Consider the following 10,801-nt stretch of genomic DNA (forward strand, 5'->3'; position numbering starts at 1 on the left):
GGTGAGGTTGCAAATTCCAGGCCTTAATTCGCCTTATTAAGCCAAGCAATTTATTTAAAAATACACCCATGCACCAATGATAGCAAAAATTGTGGCTGCATGATTTTGCTAAATGTAGCACCTCATACTTTAATCAAAATATCAGAACCTACACCATCAACTAATGAATGGACCACCTTCGCATGTAAGTGTAGCACCCGTGTTTTAATCCATATCAGAACTTACACCGTCAACTAATGAATGGACCACCTTTGCATTTAAATACCTAAGCCCCTACTACTACCAAAAGCTAACCCCTCGAGAATCGAGGCTTTATAATTTAGCCATCTCGCTCGCTGCTCTGAGTCTTCCCCTGTTTCCCACCCTTTTTCAATCTGCAGCGCAGGCTCTCCTTTTCTGCGGCGGCGGGCGGATGCCCTCCCAAGTGCATGGGCACTGAGCGGAGGAGCCCGTCCCTTATTAGACCTCAGACCTCTTCAGCATCACCTGCAAAAGTAAATCCAATGCTCAGCAGTCACTTCAACGTAGCTTCTCCTTCAACCTCTCATCTAGCCCCTCCCCCAAACCCGTGGAACCCCATCCCTGAAAAACCGTGGAGTGGAGAGACTATCATGGAAGCAGTAATGGACGAAAACACAAGATTGGTACAGGAATTAAAAGATGCCAAAGCACAACTCCTAAACATGAAGAACAAGGAACAGTACAAAGAGGCCTCCAGATCGTCAGCAAAAGAACAGGCAGCAGCAGAAGCAGTCCCTCAGAAAGAGACAGCCAACATCACCGACCCAGGTAATAACTCAGCCATCACTGTTCACGTAAATCTGCCAATAAAACAGGTCAGGAGCAAAGTAGAAGACTATACAGAAAGATGTCTGGTTGGCCTCCTCTTTGGGCCGAGACCATCTAAGGAAGCAATGAGAGCCTGGATAAGAGAAAGCTGGTCCCCTCTTGGAATAGAGGTGACTCTTACACAAGCCCTGCCCAAAGGCTACTACCTCTTTTTATTCAAAGATTCAAGCATGGCAATGAAGGTCATCAGCTCTGGCCAATGGATGTTTAGACATCTACCCTTCTGCTTCATGAGGTGGTCAAAGGACTTCAATCCAGACGGCCCCAAATCCTCGGTGTATCCAGTTTGGGTCGAGCTCCCTAATCTTCCCATCCACTTAAACCCCTGGATCAAATCTATTTTAGCTCCCTTAGGTCAAATCCTAGGAACCAAAGCCTTTTCGGACTACAACCCAGCGTGGCACCCCCAAGTCCTAGTCGAACTAGATCTTTCCCTCCCCCTCCCAGACAAGATAGAAATAGGTTGTGGTGAGTTCTCTCACACTCAGTCAATCCTCTATAAACACCTTCCCAACTCATGCTTTCATTGTGGGAAACAAGGGCATCTCATCAGAAATTGTCCCATCAAAAACCCATAGCTCATCCTCCCCCAAGTAGCTGAAAAAGACCCCCCCTTCAACCCTAGTCAATCCCTCCCAGTCCCCCTCAGTCTAACGGTGCCATAAAAGAATCTGAGTTCGTTCAAGTCAGTAGAAGGAAACCATTTTCCAAGCCCAAACCCCCTCACCCGCTAGTCAACAGATACTTAGTTCTTGCTACTGTTCCAGATCCAGGGGACACGGAAGAAGAAAATGACTGTGTTGAAAATACCCCCATCAACAAGCTGAGGTTAGACAAGGAAGTCGACAATCTGGATGCAGCTGATATGGACACAACAGTCATACCAGCTAACTGAAAAGAGCTACATTCCACCAACTAGAAACCCCAATGACATGGAGATAAGCAAAGAGCTCAAGAGAGGCAGAGCACACTTGGGCTCCACCCCTCAGTCAATCTCGAAAGGATGACTCAACAAACCCCCAAATAAAAGATAATGAAAGCTGCAAGCTTCAACGTCAAAGGTCTTTCAGATTCTAAGAAAGCACAGCTAGTAAAACAATGGATCAAAGCAAAAGGACACCTGGACTTCATCTCCTTAGTGGAGATTAAGACTTCAGGAGAGGAACTGAACAGAAGGCTTTACACCATCTCCCCCGAACACTTTTGGGTGTACTCACTGCATCCTCATGGAGCCGCGGGGGCCTTGCAGTAGGCATTCATTATGATAGCATCCAGGATCTAAAAGACTTTCAAATAGACATCAACAACCAATGGATAGTACTCCACATGAACAGCTTCTCCTTTGTAGGTGTGTATGCCCACGACCCTCAGAAACTGAGGACCAGAACCTGGAAATCCCTGCTAAGGCTAAGAGCACCTTTGCTGATTATGGGGGACTATAACATGGTGGAAACCCTCAAAGACAGATTCAAATCCAAAGGTTTAGCCCTGGCTGGATCAGAGAAACAAGCATGGGAAAAGGTAAAACACAAGTTCAATCTGCAAGATCTGGGTCAAGAAGGAAGCTTCTCATGGCAAAACTACTCTTCAGGCGACCTTGCCAGAAAAGCCAGGCTAGATAGAGCATACGCAAGTGGTGAAATCTATTCCAAATACAACAGGTGCGAATGTGTTGTAGACATTACCACATGCATCTCAGACCACTACCCCATCATCACTACAATGGACAATCAAGACTTCAGACACAAAGCATGCTGGTTTCACACAGATCCAGCTCTTTTTAAACTGCCCCTAGTTCAAGAAGAAGTCAAACTCATCTGGGAATCCTTCTTCAGCAATAACCTCTCCCCGGCCAAAGCTTGGAGTCTGGCTGTCAAGTCTACCCAAAACCTTCTCAGGCAGGTCAGAAAAGAGGTTTCAGCCCACAGATGCAGCAGACTCAAAAAACTCCAAGAGCAACTGCAAGAACAAGAGTCCTCCGATGACCCAGCTAATACCAACCAGATCAGAGCCAAGATCAAAAGAGAAGAAGAAATAGCTCTACAACATACTAAGCTATTTACTAGGGAATGGTGGGCAGGAAAAGCAGACAGACCAAGCCAGGAAATGTTTAAAACGCTCAAGGTCAAACAAAGGCAAGAGCATATCCCCCTGCTTATAAATAAGGAGGGAATTCAGGCTATGCACCAAGCTGAGAACAAAAAGCTGATCACTGACTACTACAACAACATTTTCCAGGAAGAAGGACCCCCCTCCTCAACTAAGGCAGCCGCAATGGATGCAATCAAACTAGTCAGACCTAGAACAGTCCCAGCCAACATAGCTGGTACTCTAGAGCAAGATCTCACTCATGAAGAAATCAAAGAGGTCATCTTTTCCCTCAAACCCAACAAGAGCCCAGGTGAGGATGGACTGCCTGCCGAGTTTTTCCAATCCTTTTGTGATGTGCTAACAGGCCCCATTCTCAAAGTATGGCAAGAATCACTGAAATATGGAGCACTGCCAACACAAATCAATGATTACAAAATCTTTGCCAAAGCTTTAGCCATCAGGCTGAGTAAACACATGAAACAGTGGATAACAAAGGAACAAAAAGGATTCATCAAAGGCAGATACATCTTGGACTCCATAATCGCCCTTTGGGAAGGTTTTGATTATGCAGAAAAAACCAGACAGGACTTCCTTTTTATCAAGATTGACTTTGAGAAAGCATACGACAGAATTCAGTGGGACTACATCCTCCAATCCCTCAGAGACATGGGACTGGGACCCCAGTTCTTCCATATGGTTAAAACACTATTTGGGAATGCCAAAGCTAAAATTATCTTCAATGGAGATCTGTCAGACCCATTCCCCCTTGAAAAAAGTATTAGACAAGTAGACGGTGGCAGGTCTGCGGCCATGAGATTCTTTGGTCGATAGTGTGTTGCTCTGACGAGCTTGCATGGGCCTCACCCGATTTATTGGCGGCCTTGCGAAAGGTGCCTCTCTGAAGAATGGAGCCCGCCAGGTCACTTTGCCATAGCTGCTTTTTCTGCTTCTCTGGGTTGGGTCATGATATCTGTATGCCTTGGGGAGAGATAGGTTTGCTTACTGAATCCTGTTGATCACTTCTATTAATGCTCTGTCCTTAGAAAGGATTAGGAGAATCTTATCTCTGGTTTTTTCAAGTAATTCCATGGTGTAATTTGAGTTTCTCTTTTGTAGTTTAATCAGTAACCTCTTCTCCAGATTGAATAGGGCTTGTGTTTGTTTGTTCCAATATGTGATGCATGTTGTATTTAAACAAACACAGAGTGGAGGGCCCTTGATTTCAGGGTTGTCAAAAGTGACTGCTATCCTCTGTAACCAGGCATGCCATAGATACTCGCATCTTATTACATTCCAAAGAGTTGTTGAGCATCCTATGTTTTCTCCTAATATTGTATTCTTCCAATTTACATCTTTCCCCCATCTAAGAATAACTGCATGTAGCTCTTTGAAGGAATCTGAGATGTGTTTACAGTGTATAAAAATGTGTAGATCATCCTCGGGTAAGCCGCATCTAGCACATTGGTCTGGGGCAATGTTAAACTTGGTTGCCTTGCTCTGAGTCCAGATGGCTCTGTAGGCAACCAGCCATGCGAGACAAGATTTCTTGGGTTCAATGTGTGTGCTCCACAGCTCCTTGAGACAGTTGTACCATCTTTTCCTGTCCCAGGCTATGTTCCATCTGCGGTTAAGAGTAACATGAATTGGGGGGGGGACTTTTCAAGAATAGGAATGGGTAGGAGGGGTTTATTCTTTAACCAGTGAAAGGCTATTGAAGGTGGGGGATCTGCTGATTTTCCAGATTTCCTGAGTGTTCCATTGGAATGTTTTTCTTTGTATTAGGTCTAGCTCAGGGGTTCTGCAGTCGTATTTGGCTACCAGCTCTGCTCTTGTGAGCCAGGTACCGGTGTAAGGGTTGAAGATATCTGCCCAAGTTGCAAGTCCTTTTTTGTGCAGATTAAGGGCTATTTTCTCTTCTTCTGGCTCGAGGAGAGGATGAGGGAGAATAGACCACCAGTAGGAGTCAGTGGCTATTATACCTTCTGATTTCTTGTCATTGAGATTGATGGACAGAAAACTTTTAGTTCTGAACCAGGCTTTCCATATTGAAATAACCAGTTGACTCCCTTTAGGGGTAATGGGGTGCTTGGATGCTACTATGGTGATAGTGGAAAGATTTAGCCACTTATTGTGACCAGTGATTGTAAACCTGGGGATGTCCTTGACCAAGAGCTGTGCCCAGTCTTCGGAGGGGTTCTCCATAGCTCTGATGATCCATTTAGCGGCCATTCTGTCAGCATACAGACGAATGTCTATAATCCCCAGCCCTCCCTTGGATTTGGGGACCGTGCAGGTGTCCCATTTTACTTTAGGTCTGCTTCTGTTCCATGGGTCACCTCCCCAAAGGTAGTTCCTGCAGAGCTTGGTGAGGTCATTGAGATCAGCATCGGGAGGTCTCCAGCAGTTGAGGAAATATATCGTAGAGGGGATGATGAAATGGTTAAGTACCATAATTCTCCCTGCTAGAGAGAGTTGCTTCCTTTTCCATCTCAGCAGCTTGCTTTCTATTTTTTCCATTACCCACTGCCATCTTTGCTTCATTGACACCATGAAGCCCATGGGAATGCCGAGAAGCCTGAATATTTCCCCATCCTGGATGCTATGACAACCTGTTTCCATGAGCCACGAGGGGGGGGTTCAATGAGTGTTTTGATACCTGTTTTGCTGTGATTGATTTTGGAACCTGAGGCCTCACAGTAAGTTTGGAGACAGCTCCAGAGTACCTTAATATTCTCTTCTTCATTTGCTATAAGACTGTTGGTGTCATCAGCAAACATCTGTGTGCACATTTGATCTCCGTTGTGGGAAGTTTGATGCCCACTAGTTCTCCTTTGCTTATCTTGTCCTTTATTAGCCAATTGAGACCATCTGCAGCTATAGCATAGAGCAGGAGGGCTAGAGGGCATCAGATACACAACAACAAGAAGAGGCCGATATCCGCCTCTGCTTCGTCATCCGATTCTCCTGCAAGGACGATGAAAAGAATCAGTTCAGAGAAACCCTGAGTTAGCTCAACCTTTACCTGAGAGGGGATGTCGATCCGCCTCCTACCGTACTGGTGGACCAAGATAGAAGAAGGTTTCACACCGAGGGAGAACTCTCTAGGGCCCTATTGAGGGCGTCTGTAGATGGATCGAAAATCGATCAACTAGTTAAAGACCCTCAAGCTGAAGAAAAAAAAAAGAGAAAAATACAAGCACCTCAGAGATAGTCTCCACCTCTTGACCGGGGACGTCGCCATGAAGCGACAGAAAGCCCGTGATGAAGGACACCCGCCGGCTGAAAGAGATGCAGGAAGAGGGTATACGCCAATATGCAAGAAGGTACTCCTCACCCTTCCCCCCGCAATCCCTCAGGGAGACAAGCAATTAGGAGTCAATAGGAAGGAAGCAGAAGAGATCCTGCTCAGCGGAGGCCTCAGGTATCACCATCCTCCACTGTATGCACCTGTAGAAAATTATTAGGCTGGTGGAGGCGCCCGTTATCAAAGGGGAGGCACCTGCTAGCTGTGAAGCCAGCCAGCTTGCCGGTCACCTTTGATCAAGGTAAGGCTGATTAGTCAGATGCAAGCCAAAAGAGGAGAAAGAACACATGCAGATCGGCGTCGGATTAGACAGACGTCCAACAGTCTCTTCCCCTCCCACGCGTAAGCACATGCAGACACGTGCATAGTGCCAGTTGTAATACATGCGCGTGGCCCTCAATGTAACATCGGATTCTCTCTCTCTCATCAATATATCTGCCCGTTTTTTGAAAAAAAAAAAAGCTAACCCCTCGACAGCGAGCTCCTCTTATTTCTTTACTCACCCTGAGGGATTCACTCACCAAACTAAGATAGCTCCCAAACTTTAATCTACCTAGATTTTACTTCTTCAGTCAATTAGCTAATGGTGTGTCCCAATCCATGTGTTCAAGGCTTCTTATTAAAAACTTTAAGCATATATTTGTAAACACACCTTTTAGTCCCTTTTGTTCTTGCTTGGATGGACGCACGTAGGGAGTCATACTCCAAAATTATTTCAATTGCCATGTATTTTTTATTGTGTTGTTTACCCACCACTATGGTAACATCTTAAAGCCCCATAGCTTTCTTAATTCTTCCACCTCTAATAGTATAATTAAGTAGATTCAATTTGTCTTAATTCCCTCTTGGCTACATGCTTATTTCCATTCTTTTAATAGTCCCTCTTAGCTACCTACTTATTTTTATTGTGTGGTTTACCCACCACTATGGTAACATCTTAAAGCCCCATAGCGTTCTTAATTCTTCCACCTCTAATAGTATAATTAACTAGATTCAATTTGTCTTAATTCCCTCTTGGCTACATGCTTATTTCCATTCTTTTAATAGTCCCTCTTGGCTACCTACTTATTTCCATTCTTTTAATGGTCAAGCTATTTCAAAGCTTAGCACATTCAAACACACACTAGTGGCGCAAGAGGGAAATCATGTCACTCCATACTTATAGTCTAGTTCAATCCTACTAAATATTGTGAGCAGGATGCTAACGGCTTATTGATTGAAAGAGAAAAATATGACTACACCAAGTACTTCCACTTCTCTCCAACATTGCCCAAGGTTCAGCCTACTTTGTCATACATTGCACCCTAATGAAGTTTGACACCAAGGTGCTCAGTGTTAACTTAATATTTCTCCTTTAGCCACATTAGGATGGTTACATGTACTAGCTAGCTTGCTAATATGAGTGATAACCTCAATACACTTAACTCACTAGCCAAAGATATTGATGCACTCATGTTGATAATGAAACACATTAGCCACATTAGGATGGTTACATGTACTAGCTAGCTTGCTAATATGAGTGATAACCTCAATACACTTAACTCACTAGCCAAAGATATTGATGCACTCATGTTGATAATGAAACACAAACAAGGGAAGTGGGTATCATATTCCCCCTCTACAATCTATATAGGTGGTATAGAATGCATACGAAGGGATATCTAAAAGAACCCCTTCTCTCACCACTTCTCACCCCCCATCTCTCTAGGTGGCATAGAATGCATGGTAAGAGAAACCCAAAACATCCCCTTCTCACCACTTCTCACTTAGCATGCCCTCCCATCTCTCTCAAATATGTCAATTTTTGGCTATACCTTTGGGCTTATTACACCATGCTTGACTGAGGAAGAGTCTTATCTATTAAAATGACCAATTTCACCGCATGATGTCAAGCACTAGGTTGAGGAGTTTCAGGATGCCTACACTACTTCCTTCCTCCCTAATCCCCCCCAAACCCCCCACCACTCTCATGAGCTTCCCACCTAGCTAGTAGTAGAATTTAACAATGAGATTAAGCACACAATATGGTGGGGGGGCACTTCAGAGAAGTCCACATGGTGGAGACATGGTGTAAATCAGCAATTCTAAGGTCAAATGTGCTTATTAGAGATTGATTTTAATAGTCTACAAATGTACTAATTGACACCCTTGTACTAGGGTATGTGTGCCCAAGGATGTGTGCCTAGCACAAGCGTGAGGAATAAGTAGATAGAGACTATACTAGTGAATAAGAGAGTTATAGTCAATAGTGAACAAGAGTCCATAACTTAAGTTGTATGTAAGTCAAAATCTCTACACACTCAATATACACTCAATATACTTTAACATGCTTATTTTGACTTTGGGAGCTCTCTTACCCTCTTTCCCTTTTGTGGGTGCTTCTCATTACTCTCCTTGTGGTACTTCTCTCTTGATATTTCTTGTTTCATGGTACTTGTGAGTGCTCTAGCTCTCATAAGAGCTCTTTTCATGTTGGATTTTACATGAACTTGATTGAGGTTTAAGATTTATATGAGTGTAGGAAGCTTGCATAAGATTCTCTTGAGTGAAGGAATAAGATTTATGAGTGTGGGAAGCTTGCATAAGGTTCTGTTAAAATCATGGGTACCATGTGCATGGCTATGGTGATTACTACTAATCCTACATTAATTTGGTGATTAATATAATCTGAGGTGGGTGATACCTAAGCTTAAACATGATGATTAACTACTAAACTAATTAAGCTTAGACTCAAGCACAATTAAGTTACAAGATTGAGACTTGTAGTACTGATAAAGAGGCTTAAGAGCTTGCTATATCTTTCATTGCTTGAAATGGCCCCCTTTTATATTAGGAGGTACATCCTTGGGCTTGTACATCAATGTGGGATAATTCCCTTTTCTCATGTGGCTTCATGCTAGACTTTTCTCTTGCTTGGCTTACTCAACTCACTACCTGCCTCTTCCTTGTGCTCAATGGCACCACATTTCTTAACACCCTCTCTTGGTGCCATTTTCTTAGGCTACCGCAAGGTGATTAGATGCGAGTTTTTTTACAACATATTTTTATTCCCCCTCATTTCTAACTTGGCTAGGTAACTTAGAGGCTCTTTGGCTTAGTTATTCTCTAGCTTAGAGGTTATTTCAAAGGTGGTCGGGTTGTTTTCATTTTCATTACTTCCCCTAGTGCTCTTTGGCTACTCTTAGGTGGTCAACTATGCTCAAATATATCAAATTGCCGAATGATTTTGTGGCTTTTACAACATATGATTTAGGTTAGGGTAGTGGTTGGTAGCTCCTTTGTTGTGGGTAGTGTTACTGCTTGCTTGAGATCTCCTTGCTTTTGCTTGATGAAAATCCCTTGTTACTTCCTTCATGCTTCATGTTGATGTCATGTCCTTCTTTTTCTTCTTTGCATTGTTGGATGCTTCTTGGCTCTTTGACTTCTTGTCTCTGCTTGTCTTCATGTCCACCTTTTGGCGTTGTCTTCTTCATTGTGCCTTTGGTGTAGAGTTTGTCTTTAATGCCACTTGATGCTTCTGTCTAGTACTTTGATGCTTTCTTTGATGCTTTCTTTGATGCTTTCTTTGTGAGTGTCGTGCTTTGTAATGTGCTCACTCCATGCATGCATGCTTTTGGCATGCTTAGGAGAATGTTTTGTGCAATCATATTATGCTTTGTGAGATGCTTGATACCCTCAGGATATGTCACTTGCCTAATGAACTTCCCAATGTTTAATGCCATGTGAGAGGGTCTTACCATGAGCTTGTGACAAGTCTCTATGACAATGTCTCTACTCTCTTACAAGGTTTGGCAGTGCAATGCTTGAATTCTTTTATGCAATGAAAACTTTTAATACAAGTGATGTTTTTAAGATGCTAATGCAATGTTAGAAGTATGTAATGCAAAGAATCTGAAAATGATTGAGGTCATAAGAGAGTTTTGTTATTGCAACCTAATCCCAATTTTTAATTTTGAAGCTTAATTGGCCCGATTTCTGCTAACGATGCACTAATGACAATGATTAACAGCAAAAACCAGAGACTAAAAGCTATAGACTTTGGAGGACACACACTTGGATTGACACAATTTGTTGGGGCTTTTGATATGAAGCAAAGAAATTAGATGAAACACCTCCGGCAACAAGCTCAAAATTGGAGACTGGTTTTTTGCACCTCCCGGGTCATTTACCGTACCAAATCACTTGAGCTTTAATATGTGGGAAGCTCAAGGCATACCCAAGGCTACCCTAAGAGGGCTTGGGCCAAGTGATAGTAGAGAGTAAGAATGAAGCAGATTTGCAGTAATAAGAATGAAGCAAATTTGCAGTCAGCTTTGTAGTGCAAAAATCGTAGGATATTGGGCAAAATTGGCCAAACCGTCTAGTGGGATTGGACGCCTTAATATACTTGAGGTTCCCCCCAAAATCTTGTGGGTAATGGTGGGGAGAGTTGGGAGAACCAGCTCGTTGAATCTCAGCCTCTCTCTTGGGGGTAGGGTTAAGTGAGTGATTAGTGACCATAAGTAAGGATTAATGCAATGTGAGTTGATGGAGTACTGAGATATGGTTTGCGCTTGC

Source organism: Cibotium barometz, chromosome 35, assembly GCF_041138505.1.
Source record: "Cibotium barometz isolate CiBa-2024 chromosome 35, ASM4113850v1, whole genome shotgun sequence".
Classification (NCBI taxonomy): domain Eukaryota; kingdom Viridiplantae; phylum Streptophyta; class Polypodiopsida; order Cyatheales; family Cibotiaceae; genus Cibotium; species Cibotium barometz.